This window comes from Macaca thibetana, chromosome 3 (genome assembly GCF_024542745.1).
Source record: "Macaca thibetana thibetana isolate TM-01 chromosome 3, ASM2454274v1, whole genome shotgun sequence".
Taxonomy (NCBI): domain Eukaryota; kingdom Metazoa; phylum Chordata; class Mammalia; order Primates; family Cercopithecidae; genus Macaca; species Macaca thibetana.
In genome coordinates, this window is record NC_065580.1 from 88,827,207 (window position 1) to 88,844,455 (window position 17,249).

Below are 17,249 nucleotides of genomic sequence, written 5' to 3' on the forward strand. Positions count from 1 at the left end.
TGTTATAATGGAAACTCTGTGCTTCTATCAATCCAGTACTGCAACTCTCTCCCACTCATTTAAGAATAAATCCTTAAGAATCCCAAGACATAAACATATACCACAGTCCTGTCCATTGGGCCAGTATATTATAGGATAGTCACACAAGTCTGGAAACTATCAGGCTGTTACTCTGTGAGAATAATGGGAAGGGTTCTAATCTTAATTCTCATTCCAAAGTAAGGTTTACTTTCTAGAACTGAGATGCAATATAAAGTACCCACATAAAAGGTTTGTGGCTTATGAAGAAAAACAAGCCTGGATTAGGATTGTTAGGGTTTCATGGAGCGTACTTTTTCCATTAACACCAAGAAGATAAATTTAGTTGTCTTTTTCTGCTAGAGCTTTGTGGAATGGAATTAGTGAAGTAAAAGGCATGTTCCCTTTGTTTGTTTTTGTTGCAGAAATAAACGGGTGAGGACACTTTAATGATTTCATGTGTGCATTGTGGCTACTTGTCCTAAACATAAAATCATACAACTAAATGAAAATCTCTCTTTCAATTCATTTTAACATAGTGATTTGCTGCTTATTAGTGCAATCTGGCAAAAAATATTAGCCAAGCAGCTAATATTTTGTTTATATCTTTGCCCTAGCAAAGATGTAACAAATCCCCTAACATACACCTGTCACTAAGGTATTATTTTAAAAATCACCAAGGACCATTTAAACACTGATAGTACTAAAAACTGTCAGTTCATTTATTCTTTCTTTAAAAATAGAACCAAAACAAAGCAATTAACTGCAAAGGGCTATATTAACCCATTGCAAAGGTTACATATTTAAACGTAGGGGAGTAAGGAAGTACAAAAGTTGAACGACAAAAGAGAATCTTGAAAGTGGCTAAAGCGACTTATCTCACTTAAAAGAGTCTCAATAAGGCTGACAGCTGATTTCTCTTCAGAGACCATGGAGGTTAGAAGACAGTGGATGACATATTCAAAGGGCTGAAGGAAAGGCTATCAAGCAAGAGTTTTATCTGTAGAAAAACTCCTTCAATTTTGAAGGAGAAATTAAGGTATTTCCAGATAAACATAACCTGAGAGAATTTTCCACTCGTAGACCTGTTCTACAAGAAATACCAATGGAAGTCCTTCAGGCTGAAATAAAAGGGTATTAGATCACAATTCAAATCCACATGAAGAAGTAACACTAATAAGGTAACTGCATAGGTAAATATAAAAGACAGTATATTTTTGTTTGTAACATTTTTTTCTTCTATCTGATTTAAAATACAATGACATTAAAGAAATAATGATAAAACTATATGTGTTTGGCTAATAGTGTATTCAGAAGTAATTTGTATAACAACACAAAGAAGAGGGTAGAGAACAGAGCTATTTAGAAGCAAGATTTTACATGCTATTGAAATTAACTTGGTATTAATTCTAACTACCTTGTTATAAACTGAGATAATATTAATCACCAGGGATTAAGAAAACAACTAAAATGCATATTAATAGAAATAACAAGGGAATTAAAATGATACATTATAAAATATAGATTTTTTAATAAAAGAAGGCAGTAATAGAGAGAGGACAAAGAGACAACATATAGAAAACAAATAACAAAATGGTAGACATAAATCCTACCTTATGAGTAATTTATTTAATTTAAATGTATTAAATAGTCCAATCAAAAAAGCAGATGTTGAAAGAATGGATAAGAAAATATTATCTATCTGTATTCTCTATATATGAGACACACATTAGATTCACATAAGAGACACAAATTAGTTGAAAGTAAAAGAATGGAGAAAGATATGCCATGCAAACAGTAACTGAAAGAGAGCTGACTACACTCATATCAGTATGTTGTGTATCAGACACAATAGATTTTCTTAAATAATGAAACTGCATTTTTTATGTTACAAGAAGATTTTATATAATATCTGCATGATATACCAATTTTCTCATAATCCCTTCTGCAATATCATTTCATTAACATTCTGGTCCACAGCTTGATTCAACAAGATCTGGAAAGTAGGCAGGAGGATGTTAAAAGAAACGTACTGAGGGGTAAAAGGAACCAAACATTTACTGACTCAGGCACCTAGACTTGATTTCTGTTCACCTGTTGCCTTGAAGAAACTGCCTGAGCTCATATACCTCACCTCCATAAGGGGCATGACCTTTGGGAATTTACCAGGTCCTCATCCCTATGAACTCAGAATCTTGCTTGGTAGGAGTTTATAATTGACTTTTTTTTTTTTTTTTTTTTTTTGAGACAGAGTCTTGCTCTGTCACCTAGGCTGGAGTGCAGTGGTGTGATCTCAGCTCGCTGCAACCTCCACCTCCCAAGCTCAAGCAATTCTCATGTCCCACCCTCCCAAGTATCTGTAGCTACAGACCTGTGCCATCACACCTGGCTAATTTTTGTAATTTTTCTGTTTTTAAGTAGATATGGGGTTTTGCCATGTTTGCCAGGCTGGTCTTCAACCCCTGGCCTGAAGTGATTCACCTGCCTCAGCCTCTCAAAGTGCTGGGATTACAGGTATAAACCACCATCCCTGGCTGACACAATAGATTTTAAAGGACAATAATTTTACTACAGACAAAAAAGGACATGTTATAATGATAGAAGGCTCAAACTGTGAAGAAGACAAGGAATTGTAAACATTTATGCACCCAAAATGTATGAAGCAAAATTGGCAAAACTAAATGGAGAAATAGAAAATTTAACAATAATAGTTGGAGACTTCACTACTCCACTTTACATAATGGACAGAAGATCCACAAGGAAATAGAAGACATGAACAACACTAAAAACTAACTAGGCCTAATAGACATTTCCATCCAACAACAGTGGAATACATATTCTTCTTAGTACTCAAGGACTATTCCAGGATAAGCCATATATGCTAGGCCATAAAATAAATTTCAGGAAAATTTAAAGGGCCAACATCATGCAAAGTATATTCTCCAACTACAATGGAATGAAATTAGAAATAAAAAACATAAGAAAATTTAGTAAATTCTCAAATACATGGGAATTAAACAATATACTCCCAAATAACCAATAGGTCGAAGAACAAAGCAGGGTAAACATATATGTATATCCATATTAATGAATTAATTTAAAGAATTTTTAGTCACATTATGGTTTAAAAATAATTTTTCACTATTGCTCAAATAAAGTGCCTCATTGCCATGATGAAATTGGATACGGGAGATGTTAGCTTGCTAAAAATGACATATAATTATTATGTAAGAGGGACATTAAAAGACTAACAACTAATTTTGAAGGATTCACATTCTTACTTTAGAAAGGATGATTCCTGTTAAGACATTCTTACCTATACATACCTGCTGTTTGGATTTTGTTTCTAGTGGAATAGACTAATTTATATTACTATCTATCTTATTGACATCTCAAAGCCCTTGGTTTAAATTTATGCTTCAGTTAGACAAAATCTTAAGTTACAAGGAAAAGTTGTTTATGTAAGTGAATTTAGAAATTTAGCTATCTATACTTTAAAAAACATTGGCAGTACATCTCAGTGGTATGAGATAGTCCACATCTTTTTATGGACTTTTTGTTTTATTATATCCTTTAGTGCCATTAAGGGAAAACTACTTAGTTACTCTAGGAATAGCCAAACATTGTTCCCAGAAATGCCTGTGTTATTTCTGTCATGGTACATTGTTAAGTTCAGAGCACATGTGTTTAGGAGTCTTGATGCTGGCTGCGGAATGGCAAGGACTTTTATTACAAATAGTGGATTTTATTTAATTTTGAAATTACATTGAATGATGAAAAGATAGGTCCTGCAATAATTTAGAGAAAACCTGTCTTTTCAGGGCAAACACAAATCAATATTGAGTGTTTCAATTGAATGGATGCACTTTCAATTATAATAATCTTCATGGTAGTTGAAAGACAGACCAAAGCCAAAATCATGATATGTACAAAAATGTTGCTGGAAGCACTATCTGCTACTAGCTATCTGCTCATGCTGTTTACCTTCACGGAATTTCTAGGTTCAAAATCAGCCATTTATTTAGAACGCCAAAGTACCCACCAAGGAAGCATATTGTATAGTTTTGTTCTGACAAAGCGTGTGGCTAGAAAATACCAGAAATTAGAGTTGGGGTCACAAAGAGTCTGTGCACATTTCTTATGTCTGAGAGGTTTTTTTCCTCATGATAATTCAGTAGATTCCTATAAATGACTCTTTAGTCACAAGTTGTTTTCATTTAGAAGAAAATTAAAGGTATTTAAATAAGTAAATAAATAACATGCCCATTACATATTAACATGAGAAACTTTTTTTTAATGAAAGATAACCATATTTTAAAAAAAAATTAGTGAGGAGAGTAGCAGTGTTTGCATTGTTGCAAATAGCTTTGAGATTTAACTTAATACAAGACAGCTGGATTTTCATATCTGCTTCTGCATGCAATCTGTAGCAATATGTGTTTTGGTTTGAGAATATGAGGAAAATTTGGCCTTCCATAGATAATATTGTTGAAAAAGGAAGAAGTATTTTAAGAATCTTTGCAGACAATTATGGAGATTTTTCTTTAATACCACACCCAAACTTGAAAAGTAGTAGTTTCCTAAAGGTTGGTCACAATGTAGAATCTGACACCATATCAATAATTTTTTAATACTCTTGTTACATTAAAATTTGTTGGTCTATCTTGCACTTTGAATGGGCTTTTTACCCTTGCTTGATATTGTGTCACACGTTGGTCATTTGGAAAAAATGTGTTTCACTAAATTATACAGATTTTCCAAATGCTGACACACTTCATTATACATTATCTAACAAATCACTTTCATTAATTACACCATTTATCTCATTAGAAAATTCTAAGTATTGATAAGATACCATGGTGGCCAAGGCACATTTTCAAAAATTTGAAGTTTTTCTTGAAAGCTCTAATTTTTTTTTCTTTTTTTTTTTTTTTTTAATTATGTTTTATTTTTTAATTTTTATTTTTTATTATTATTATACTTTAAGTTCTAGGGTACATGTGCATAACGTACAGGTTTGTTACATATGTATACTTGTGCCATGTTGCTGTGCTGCACCCATCAACTCGTCAGCACCCAACAACTCGTCAGCACCCAACAACTCGTCATTTACATCAGGTATAACTCCCAATGCAATCCCTCCCCCCTCCCCCCTCCCCGTGATAGGCCCCGGTGTGTGATGTTCCCCTTCCCGAGTCCAAGTGATCTCATTGTTCAGTTCCCACCTATGAGTGAGAACATGCAGTGTTTGGTTTTCTGTTCTTGTGATAGTTTGCTAAGAATGATGGTTTCCAGCTGCATCCATGTCCCTACAAGGGACACAAAGTCATCCTTTTTGATGGCTGCATAGTATTCCATGGTGTATATGTGCCACATTTTCTTAATCCAGTCTGTCACTGATGGACATTTGGGTTGATTCCAAGTCTTTGCTATTGTGAATAGTGCCGCAATAAACATACGTGTGCATGTGTCTTTAAAGTTCATATGGAACCAAAAAAGAGCCCGCATTGTCAAGACAATCCTAAGTCAAAAGAACAAAGCTGGAGGCATCACGCTGCCTGATTTCAAACTATACTACAAGGCTACAGTAACCAAAACAGCATGGTACTGGTACCAAAACAGAGATAGAGACCAATGGAACAGAACAGAGTCCTCAGAAATAATACCACACATCTACAGCCATCTGATCTTTGACAAACCTGAGAGAAACAAGAAATGGGGAAAGGATTCCCTATTTAATAAATGGTGCTGGGAAAATTGGCTAGCCATAAGTAGAAAGCTGAAACTGGATCCTTTCCTTACTCCTTATACGAAAATTAATTCAAGATGGATTAGAGGCTTAAATGTTAGACCTAATACCATAAAAACCCTAGAAGTAAACCTAGGTAGTAGCATTCAGGACATAGGCATGGGCAAAGACTTCATGTCTAAAACACCAAAAGCAACGGCAGCAAAAGCCAAAATTGACAAATGGGATCTCATTAAACTAAAGAGCTTCTGCACAGCAAAAGAAACTACCATCAGAGTGAACAGGCAACCTACAGAATGGGAGAAAATGTTTGCAATCTACTCATCTGACAAAGGGCTAATATCCAGAACCTACAAAGAACTCAAACAAATTTACAAGAAAAAAACAAACAACCCCATCAAAAAGTGGGCAAAGGATATGAACAGACATTTCTCAAAAGAAGACATTCATACAGCCAACAGACACATGAACAAATGCTCATCATCACTGGCCATCAGAGAAATGCAAATCAAAACCACAATGAGATACCATCTCACACCAGTTAGAATGGCGATCATTAAAAAGTCAGGAAACAACAGGTGCTGGAGAGGATGTGGAGAAATAGGAACACTTTTACACTGTTGGTGGGATTGTAAACTAGTTCAACCATTATGGAAAACAGTATGGCGATTCCTCAAGGATCTAGAACTAGATGTACCATATGACCCAGTCATCCCGTTACTGGGTATATACCCAAAGGATTATAAATCATGCTGCTAGAAAGCTCTAATTTTATTAGCAACAATTACTCTCAGTTATTTTCCTTACAGTGACAGACACTTCGGGTTCATTTTTGATGAAGTGTATGCCAAATACTCAGGTCCGAATAATCAGTTAATCGAATCTTTCAAGTAAAAATGTTTTTCTGTTTTTAAGAAGACAGCTAGTTTGGCTTGCAACTCAAACAATTCCACAAGTACCTTTCCTCAGCACACACATTGTACACTTGTATGCAGCAGAAAGACTTTATGTGCATGTCCCATCTCATCACACAGAATATTAAAAAGAGGCATGCCCAACAGTTGAGATTTGATCAAATTAATTTTTTTCCTGCTTCATCAAGAATATTAGTAAATAAAATGCATGTTGTAGTTTTTTTCCTAAAGATGAGGGTACAGTTTTAAGGGATACAATGACTATAAATACAATGTGATACCACTGCCTTGATTCTTGATAATTGACAGCAGCAGTTTTACCTGCTATCACTTCTGCACCATCGGTGCAAATATCAACACAGTGAGAAAACATATAACATCTTAGTGTTCTTATGAAAGTAATTTTGATGCCCAAGAGTCTATGTGCTATGCTTTTTTTTTTTTTTTTTTTATTTTATATACTTTAAGTTCTAGGTTACATGTGCACAATGTGCAGGTTTGTTACGTATGTATACATGTGCCATGCTGGTGTGCTGCACCCATTAACTCATCATTTACATTAGGTATATCTCCTAATGCTATCCCTCCTCCCTCCCCCCTCCCCACAATAGGACCTGGTGTGTGATGATCCCCTTCCTGTGTCCAAGTGATCTCATTGTTCAGTTCCGACCTATGAGTGAGAACATGCGGTATTTGGTTTTCTGTTCTTGCGATAGTTTGCTGAGAATGATGGTTTCCAGCTGCATCCGTGTCCCTACAAAGGACACGAACTCATCCTTTATATGGCTGCATAGTATTTGCCAAAATTGACAAATGGGATCTAATTAAACTAAAGTGTCATGCTTTTTGAGAACTAGTGCTTTGTTTATACTTATGATGGAGCCATCCAATTTTAGAGATACAAAAACATAAGGTACATAGGTTTTAATATTCATACTGAGAAAGAAAATTTTAAAAATCTCATATTTAGGTTTTAACCTGACTTCTGTGCTGTTCAACTGTGAAAATAAAACCATGTTATTAATATAAATTGTGAGGGGACCAATCTACAGCTTCTCTACTCAAAAGTACATTTTGCTTACTCAGGGTCATATCTAAAAGACATGACTTTATCATGATAGTGTAGTTTAGAAACATTAAAATTTATTTCTAAATTTATTTTAACTCACTATATATAATGTATAATATGTTGTTTTGAAACACATATACATTGTGGTGCAGCTAAGTTGAGATAATTAATATATACATTATCTTTGATACTTTTTGTGGCGAGAATACTTAGGAATATTTCTCTTGGTGATATTCAATACTACAATATATTGTTGTTAGCTATAGTTATCATGGTTTACAATCGATCTCTTGAACTTATTCCTCCTATCTAACAGAAACTTTATGTCTTTTGACCAAGAGCTCCCCAGTCTCTTCCCCACAACGCTGCTCTTAGTGCCTACCCTTTTACTCTCTAGTTCTATGAGAGTAATTTTTATAGATTCTACATATAAGTGAGATCATGCAGTATTTGTCTTTCTGTGCCTGGCTTATTTCACTGAATGTAATGCCATCTAGTTTTGTCCATATTGTTGAAAATGACAGGATTTCCTTTTATTTGTTAAGACTGAAAGGTATTCCATGTGCATGCATATATATATGTGTGTGTGTGTGTATATATATATATATCACATTTTCTTTATTTTTTCATTGATGGACACTTAATTTCATTTCATACCTTGGCTGTTATGAATAATGCTGCAGTGAACATGGCACTGCAGATACCTCTTTGACATATTTACTTCATTTCCTTTTGATACATACCCAGTAGTGGGATTGCTAGATCTCGACTAGAAATATTTTGTGCTTCTGCTTCTGTCCTTACATAGCTGTTTATGATAGACAATAAATATTAGGCAGATACCTAAACACTCTTAAAATACCAACAAAAAAACCTGTGATACCATTCTCAAGTAGTGTATTTCCAATTTTATTCTTTCTTTGCATAGTACTTGATAGAATGCTGAGCACCCTGAATGAACACAATCTTAACTGATGTTGGTGCTACTCAGTTATTGGAATAATTTAAAATGTACCTTTCTTGATCAATTAGTATTTTCATTACAGCTCACTTATTTAATTGATCTAATAAAACACAAAGCCTATTAGAATGTGAAGAAATCAAAGAGAAGTGTAGAAAATATTTTATAAAATTCATCTAACATATCCACTGTGCTGTGTATTTTGCAGCTATTTTCAAAAAGTTTATGTCCATATCCATGTTTTATTGACACACATACAATAGATACATACATTACTTGAGATGGTAGTTTCTTTGATGGCTGTATCTTATTTCTCATATACCTGTAATATTTAGCACACAGAATTTGCATGACCAAAGTTTGTTAATAGTTTGAATTTTAAATTTCCCTTCATGGGCATAAGTTTATGAACTCATTTCCAGCTGAGTTTAAGAGTTTTCAAGGGTCAGAAAGGTTGCAAGAATCACATTAAAAAAAAAAAAAGTTGTTGCTGAAAATTCTCTCTTAGGCTCAAGCGCCTCAATTTTCAAATGTAGTTGATTTTAATTAAAGTTTAAAGAGAAAAAGAAACTATTGGAAAGATATTGGAACTAAATAATTCACTTCTAGTGAATAGGGAGTTTGTGGTTTGAGTTAATAGTATTCATTACACTGATTAAAGGCAGTGAGCCATTTTGCCCTTGTTTATTTTCCAAGCCAGTGTTTTTAGTAATGGGGGATGGCTGGTATTTGATGTTTTATGTAATGAGGTATTTACTGATGGGCTACTTTGACTTCTCTACTTAAATGGATAACCACTTGAAAGGAACTGATCAGAAGAACAATTTCTTTTCTAGAGCTGGACCATTTATTCCAAACTCAGACAGTAAGAAAACAATTGAATAGTTTTTATTGCCACCAGCTGTGCTATGGTTATTTGAACAAATGGAAGACTAAAGTAATTGTACAATCTCATTTTATACAGCATTACACAAAATCAGGATTCTTTTGCCTAATAAATATTGCATTTATAGTTAACTTAGATTTCCATTGCTATGATGAGTTTGCTGCCCTTTGAGGGTTAATAAGTGGGTCTATCAAAGTTAAGTCTTCTGGAAGTTCAGGGAATGTGCTGCTTCAGGGTTTGTAGCAAATTCATGATTATTGTTTTGCAGATATACACACACACACACACACACGTATATGGAATATGTAACATGGAATATATATAAATAAAACTCTAAACTTTGAAAAATTATAGTTCTCATCAAGGAATTCCAGTGATTTATATCACTTGGCTACTCTAGGGCTTTGGAAAAGTAGGTGTTTAAATGTTTTAAGAGGTAATTTTCCAAGCAATTGAGCAGGTAGTTAAAAATACCTTGTTTTCATTTCCTTGCCTGAGAAAATCCTAAAGTCTAAAAGTTTAAAAGAGAGTAGAAGGAACTACACTGAGTAGAGCCTGAAGTGTAGGTACCAGAGAAGAAAACTTTCACCACTCACCAGTCTCCAGAGTCTACTGATCAGTGTATGAAGTCATTGTGTTTGAAATATGAGCATGAGAAGCTGGGCATGGTGGTGTGTGCCTATAGTCCCAGCTACTCAGAAGGCTGAGGTGGGAGGATTGCTTGAGGCTGGAGTTGGAGGTTGGAGTGAGTCTTGATAGTGCCACTGCACTTTAGCCTGGGCAACAGAGGGAGACCTTGTTTAAATTATATATGTATGTGTGTGTGTGTATATGTGTGTGTGTGTGTGTGTATATATATATATATATATGCGCATACACACACACACACACACACACACATACACACACGCGGGAACCAGGGTGGCCTCTTCCTAGTTGGGCTGCCTAAATATGTAGTTGCATGGTGATTGTTGGTGTGCCTTTTGATTCTTATAACTTATTAAGTGTTATCATTGAGGTGAAAAGATCTCTTGAGTTTGATAGAGGTAAGCAGTCCACAGAAAAGGGCTAGACAGTGTTTTCTCAACCTCAGCACTATTGCCATTTTGGGCTGGATAAATCTTTGTTGTAGGGGCCTGTTGTGTTTGTTATAGGAGGTACAGTTGTATCCCTGGCTTCTATCCAGTAGCACACTCAGCCCACATTGTGACAACCAAAAATGTCTTTAGGCATTGCCAGATGTCCCCTGGGTTGGGGCACTGTGTAGTGGCAAAATGGTCCTTGTTGAAATCCACTATAATAGACAGTGAACTCCTAGCAAGTGATACCGGTTCTCAGTCATCTGTGACTCCTCAGTGGGATATCTTCAAAGGGCCTGGCATGGAGTTGCTTCTCAATAAATGTTTGCAGATATTTTTTAAAAAACCTGTGACTTAGAAAAGAAAGGGGATTTCTTTTCCTGTTGCCTTCTTTGTCACTGATTTCCTGTTATTGGTAGAACAGGCATAGAATAAAACAGTTCAATGCTGCATTACTTATAAAAAGCAAAAGCTCAGAAAAACTTCTGGATGTTTCATCATATAGAAAAGGCCAAGTTAATATGGTACATTTCTTTTGTGGGATACTACCTCCATAAAACAGGTTGTCTATCAAAACGTTAAACATTATTGTTTCTGTAAAAAGTTAGGCTATAAACTTACATAATCATCTGTTTTTAATATGTATGTGTATACATACGCAGTATATTATTTCTTGGTGAAAAAAGAGTAGGAGGAAAAATGCTAAATGATTAGTCATGGTTGCTTTTGGCAATATGATTACATTTTATGTGTACCTTCGGAGTAATTATTGAGAAGATGCCTTCTTTTTCTTTGGTCTTTTGACAAGCTAAATAAAACCAACAGAAAACCAGCCAAGTCTGAGTGAATTTTATATCATCATTGGAAATGGATTTTTTCATTTTTTAATGAAAAGAAAAATAACAAGTTAAAATGTTCCCATTAATTTTATTGTTCGATTCTGTTGTAACATTGTTAATTTGCAAAAATAAATTTAGCATTAAAATTGATTCTGTATGCTAAACATAGCCTGGAAAAAATATTCAGGGTATTTGGTAACTACTATATGGAAGTTTCTTAAAATGTAGATGAAATGATTTCTACAAAGTTTGTCTGTGTTGCAAATGTTGCAGTGTAATATTGATTGTTTTTCACTGTTATTCCTTATGATTATCTCATGGTAATGCTTTTTCGTAGAACCTGTAATTAGGGAAGAAAACATAGATGTTGCAAGTGTACAGTGTGTGATTTTAAAAGAATCACCTGTTTTCTATTAGAGAGATAATGTGGCTATATACCTGTACGTATATATACTCTTAAGTATCAATTTGTATATTGAAGTGAGATTGTACAGGAGCTTTTTGTGAAATACTCCCAGCTGTCTTGCCTAAGCACACATTAGATACATACATTTTAGAAGGATCTATAACTTAGAACATTAGTGGTTCCCAGTTTTCCCTCCTCACCGTCATGTTGGACTGAATAGCCCTTGTGATATATGTATTCAGGCTGCCATATGTTTCAGTAAGAGCAAACATCTGGAACCAGTTTCCCACTTGCTTTCCTTGATCCAGCTGTATAGACTAACTTTGAATCTTAGAAATGCTGCAGTCTTCCATTTCATGCATCCCTCAGCATGAAGCACATTTTTTTCACCCGAATTCCTACATTTTTATTAAGCCTTAGTTTGAAAGCACTTCTTCTAGATGGGCATTTTGTGGTGCCTTCTTCCTTGGATGCTAAGTTGTGCTCCTGACACCCCACGCTTCCTTTGCCGACAGCATTTTAATACAGGATGGAGAACCCTCCTTTGATACCTGCCTTCTGCAGGAGTGTATAAGCTTCTGTGAGGGCAAAAATTAGGCGTGTCCTATTCACTACAGTATCTCGGGCATCTAACAAAGTGCCCACAACGTTGATAGCATTTAGTCAGTGAATGCATGCATAAACGAAGGAAGGAATCATAGTTCCAACATCTTTGGGAGGAAAGAGTTAGAAGCATCAAAAATTAATTCTCAAATAATCAAGATTAGTACAATATTTGTTGAACAATAACAGCCATCGAAAGTGCATTCATCACCAATGTACTGATTTGGAAATGTGAAATTTTGGAAATGTGAATTTTAGTAATATCATAGATTATTATGGAATGACAGTATTTCAAATGTTTATGTTTTATAGGATGAATTCTAACTATACTAGCAATTATAGTATTAATGGTTGTCTAAAATATTTTCCTGTTAAAAGAAACTTGTTTCTGAATCTTACCAGTTTTGCATAGGTGCTTTTCTATTTGGAAAGCAGCACATCATTCAGCCTCCTGAACATATTTAGACCTTGTAAGTATAATTAACTCTTTCTTGACAGGGACATATTTAAGATTTTTTAAAAAATACATATATAGTGTGTTGTAGCAAAACTTTTTTAAGAAGGAGTCAGTAGGATGTAGGGATAATTTTTTTCTACAGCAAATATTTCCAGACCCTTTAATATGAGCTTGACTTTAAAAAATATGTTTTTAATGTTTTCTTTCTTGGTTTTAGCTTTCTCTTCTTTCTGTTGCCTGAAAGCTGCCTTGTACAAAATTTTCTTCCCATTCTTTAGACAGCTTCTTTTGAAATAGGTCTCTAGAATTGTGGGAAATTCTTTCCTGCATTCTTCTTATATATTAATCTTAGCTCAATTGAATTAAAACAAAACAATACCTAATAGTATGCTTATAGTTTACCATCATTATATAATTTTATTTCTCATTTAAATGTCAGAATGTTTTCTGGAGAAAGGGATGATTAAGTAGTTTGTCATTCATTCATTTATTTATAATCAATATATGAATAAGGAACAGTAAATTTAAAATGTATAATGAGATGTGTATACAAGGATCAAGAAGATATATTTCCATAGTTAAAAAACACAATGGAAGCTCTCTCTAACACTAGCTATCAAAATAAAAGAAACCTAGGAGTGGGCCAATCAAAGATGCAAAATATCTTCATGTACAAAAATGATTTTTAATGAAAATTGTTTAAGAAGATTTAAATAAATGGAGAAGTACTATTTTTATGGATTGGAGAAGTCAGTGTTATAAATTTGCTAATTCTTTTCAAATTGGGCTATGGGTTCAGTAAAATTCTAATCAAGACCTTAACAAATTTTTAAATAGAATTTGACAAGCGAATTCTCAAATTTATCTAGAAGAGTAAAGGTCTAAGAAAAGAAAAGACAAATTTGAGGAGAAAAAATGAAGTGGGAAGAATGGCATTATAAGATACCTAGATGATGACGACGACTACTTCTCCTTCTCCTTCTCCTCCTTTTCCTTCTCCTACTTCTCCTTCTCCTTCTCCTTCTCCTTCTCCTTCTCCTTCTCCTCCTCCTCCTCCTCCTCCTCCTTCTTTTTTTTTTTTTTTTTTTTTTTCAAGACATGATGTCTGTTGCCCAGTCTGGAGTGCAGTGGCAACATCATAGCTCACTGCAGCATCAAATTCCTGGACTCAAGCTAGCTATCCTCCCACCTCAGCCTCCTGAGTAGCTAGGACTACAGGCACGCCACACAATGCCTGGCTAATTGTTAAACTTTTTTTTTTTTTTTTTTTTTTTTTGTAGATTTAGGGTGTCGCTTTTTGCCCAGACTGGTCCTGAACTCCTAGCTTCAGGTGATTCTCCCTACTTTGCCTCCCAAAGTGCTGGGAGTACAGGTGTGAGCCGCTGCAGCCAGCCTAGACTTCTTATAAAATCATAAGGTATATTGTGTATAGCAAAATAGACCAGACAGGAGAGCCAGAAAGGACCAATTTATACATAATATATACATATCTGAAAGAGGTGTCATTGTTGATCAGTGGGAAAGGGATGAGTCACTTAGTAAATGGTGCTGGGACAGAAGTTTGAAATTGTATCTTTACCTTATGAAAGCATAAAAGCAATTCCAGATAAATTACAAATTTAAATTGGAAATGGAAATTGGAGGATATTTGTGTGATATAGGGAAAGAGAGTATTTTCTAAACAATATTTTTAAAAGCACTAATCTCAAAGAAAGGGATTACAATTATGAACAAAAATGATGAACATTAAATATAACAAAGAATTAGCATTCAGAATACCAAAAATAATATGAGTAACACAGTGGAAGACGGGACAAATAAGAATAGTTAATCCTGAAATGAAACCCCAATGGCTACTAACCAGCCAAAATAAGGATTAGGGAAATGCAAATCAAAACTACAGTGTTATACAATTTTGTACATCTATCATATTGACAAAATTGTAAAGTTCAATGTCACCAGGTGTTAGTGAAGATATGGAGCAGTAGGAAACTTCATAATTCCGAGGAGTGTAAATTGGTGACAACTGGGAGAAAATTTCACGTATATATATGTGGTAAAGTTTCCATATTTTATAAGGACCCAGAAATTCTACTGGGAAGTATAATCCCTAGAGACACCTTCTCATATGTCTAAAAGAGACATGTACAGGAACCTTTATTCAGGATTGATTGTAATATTAAAAAATTAGAATCAAACTGAATAGCCATTGTATTAGTTCATTTTCTGTTGCTCTAACAGATTACCTGAGGCTGGGTAATTTATTTTTAAAAATAGTTTTATTTGGCTTGCAATTCAAGTGGCTGGAATACTGTCTGCATCCGGTGAGAGCCTCATGCTGCTTCAGCTCATGGTGGAAAACAGAAGGGGAGCAGGCGTGTGCATAGATCATGTGGTGAGAGAGAATGCAAGAGAGCAAATCAGAGGAAGTCAAGCTCTTTTTAACAACCTGCTCTCAGTGGAATAAATCCATCCTTACAGGGCCAAGAACTCACTCACCCCCAAGAGAAGGCATTAATCTATTCATGAAGGATCCACCCCTATGGCCTAAACACCTTCCGGTAAGCCCTACCTCCCAACACTGCCACATCAGAGACCAAATTTCCATATGAGTTTGGGTGGGGACAAACCACATCCCAACTGTAGCAGCCATCAGTAGGAAAATGGATAAGTAATTTGAGATATTTTTATGCAATGGAATGTTATGTAGGTATGGGAAAGAATGAACTAGGGATTGACATATTGTCATGGATAAATATCAAAAATATGTTTAGGAAAAATAAGTTGCAGAAAATTATACTTTATCATTTGTATAAAGCTTAAACTGTGCATAACACTGCTATATATTCTTTAAGGTTATGTACATAGGAAATAAAACACAAAGACATGCTTCAGAATGATAAATTCTGAATTTTAGAGCAGATTATTTGTGGGGAGGGATGCAGTGAAGCTTCCAGTATATTTGTAATATATTTCTTGGGGTTGGGGACTGTGAATGCCATTTATGTGACAATAGCCCCAAATTTGTATGTCTAGCCCAGGTAGCTTTCCTGAATTTTAGGCATGTATATCCAGATGATCTGATAGCCTTCTGGAATGGCCAGACTGAATTGCTAGCATTTCAGCAAAATTGCTCTACACACAGGCTTTCCCATATCAGGTAAGGACACTTACTTCTAATTGCTCAGGCCAGAAACTTTTGAAAAATCATTGAATGTTGTCTTTTCCACATGCCCTAAATTCAGTCAGAAACTCCTCTTGTCTGTACCTTCAGTACATAAGCAGAGGCCTGTTACTCCTTCTCGCTTTACAGCTACCCCCACAGATCTATATCATCACAATCTTTTGCTTAGGTTTTCAAAATAGCTTCCTAATTGGCCTCTCAATTTTCACCCCAGAAACTCTTCCCAGCCCAACCATTTATTCCTAACACAGCTCCCAGAATGGTCCCGTTAAGTATGAATCATGTTGTATGACTCTTTTTCTCAAAGCCCAGCAGTGGCTCCCTATTTCTCTTCCAGAAAAAGCCAAAGTCTCACAAGGCCTCAAAGGCACTGTGTGGTATGGTCCTTGCCATCAGTCTCACTTGATTCGTTTCACTCTCGCCTTCATTGAACTGCTGCAGTTGCAAGAGCCTCCTTGATGTTCACTGGACCTGCCTAAAGTGCTCCCACCAGACATATTTTACCCTTGAGCTTTTCTCTCAATCTGCATGGTCAAGTACCTTTATGGGCTTGTTTACATGGCCTTTCCCTTCTTCGGGTGTTTTCTCAGAAGTCACCATACCACTGAGCCCTTCACTAGCCACTCTATTTAAGATTGTAACACTCTCATTCCATGCTTTGTTTTTGTTTATAGCACTTACTATTTTCTAACATACCTGTCATTTCCCTCTGTTTAGTGTACACTCTTTATTATCTGCTTCCCATGATAAAACAAAGTTTGCAAAAGCCAGGATTTTTGTTTGTCTTACCCACGAGCGTATCCCCAGCACCCTGAAGAGTACAGGTATAGTAGACCCTCGATAAACATATGTTTAGTAAATGAATGAATGAATGAATGAATGAATATGCAACTGTTTATTATGTTATTCTGTGTGTCTATAATGTAACAATTTAAAGAAAGCTGTCCAGTTGAGAAAGATGCCATGGTTCAGTGGTAGATACTAAAAATAATTGCAAACATAGTATACATTTTTATCAGATTTTATATCTATTCTTATACTATAGCTTGACTCCATTTTTAACCTGTATGAAACTAGGAATGGA

At 35.1% G+C, this 17,249-nt stretch overlaps 1 protein-coding gene across 8 annotated transcripts in view; it reads left to right on the forward strand.

The window, feature by feature from the left end:
• Positions 1-17,249, forward strand: part of HDAC9 (histone deacetylase 9) — a 927,498-nt gene that overhangs the window by 175,552 nt on the left and 734,697 nt on the right. The gene's annotated exons all lie outside the window — the stretch shown is intronic.